The 992-nt window shown below is 46.0% G+C and overlaps 1 non-coding gene across 1 annotated transcript; it reads left to right on the top strand.

Annotated features, from left to right (window-relative positions):
- The first annotated feature begins 316 nt into the window (after positions 1 to 316).
- Trnak-cuu lies at positions 317 to 389 on the top strand. Its single transcript has one exon. It is a non-coding gene; the product is annotated as a tRNA-Lys (tRNA).
- Positions 390 to 992: the final 603 nt, after the last annotated feature.

Genomic DNA, 992 nt, shown 5'->3' with positions numbered 1-992 from the left:
GCATTAACATCTTCCCTCACAACATGCCACCTGGTGGAGAAAATGTGACCTGAAGCTTCATAGCTGGCGCCTGAGCCTGGTTTTCCCATCATGCTCTCCGTGCCCTTGTCACCGCTGCCCATCACAAACTGTCAAAGTACTAAATTTTTACCTGGCACATTTACTAGCATGTCTTCTCTACAGTGGTACTCTCGCGGTCCCCGGTGTACTCACTCAGCCTTAACCCTGAAGTGTGGGATTCATGAGTGCTACAGGTAATATTTAAAAAATGGCACCTGGTCCAGGATGTTCCCACAGGTTCTTGGCTCTGACCGCAGCCTGACTAGCTCAGTTGGTAGAGCGTGAGACTCTTAATCTCAGGGTTGTGGGTTCAAGCCCCATATTAGGTGCCACTTGTTATGTACAAAATTTTAAAACTGTGGCCTGGGACAGCTGTTCCCAGGCATTTGCCATTTTCCTGAGGCTCCAGCCATTTAGAAACACCAGCCCTGGCACCCACAAGACACCAGCATGGTGGCTGGCTCTGCCAATCCACCACGCTGTCCAAAATACTTGGCTGAGCCCAGACCATCCCGCTATGACCGTAGCATCTGGTAGAAATGAGACTCTTAATGCTTAAAGATTATCCAATATTTATATATTTTGAAATACTCAATTAACAAGATGCCCATATAATTAGAGTTGTTACCCAATACCTAACCTTAGATATAAATTCTTACCCAGGACTGCTCTTGATCCACCTGTAGTTTTCCATGGCTGCTACCTCTCTCCTCCCACTGCTAGCTCCTCTTCCTTTCCTTTTCTCCCTTCATTCCTCCCACATGAGCACCTCTCCAATTACCGAGTTTATTGCAAATAATGTAGCAATAGCAAGAAATTATCCTGCTACACATGAGGTCTGAGCCAGAGGTGGTACTCGCACTGAATCAGGGCAAGAGAATTCATGGGAAAAAATCACTAGTCACTCAAAGTAGAAACCATTATCAGCTTAT

The sequence above is a fragment of the Grammomys surdaster genome, unplaced genomic scaffold (genome assembly GCF_004785775.1).
Source record: "Grammomys surdaster isolate TR1022 unplaced genomic scaffold, NIH_TR_1.0 313, whole genome shotgun sequence".
Lineage (NCBI taxonomy): Eukaryota > Metazoa > Chordata > Mammalia > Rodentia > Muridae > Grammomys > Grammomys surdaster.
Note: the sequence above shows the minus strand (reverse complement) of the source record. Positions and strands in the feature narration are given on the sequence as shown.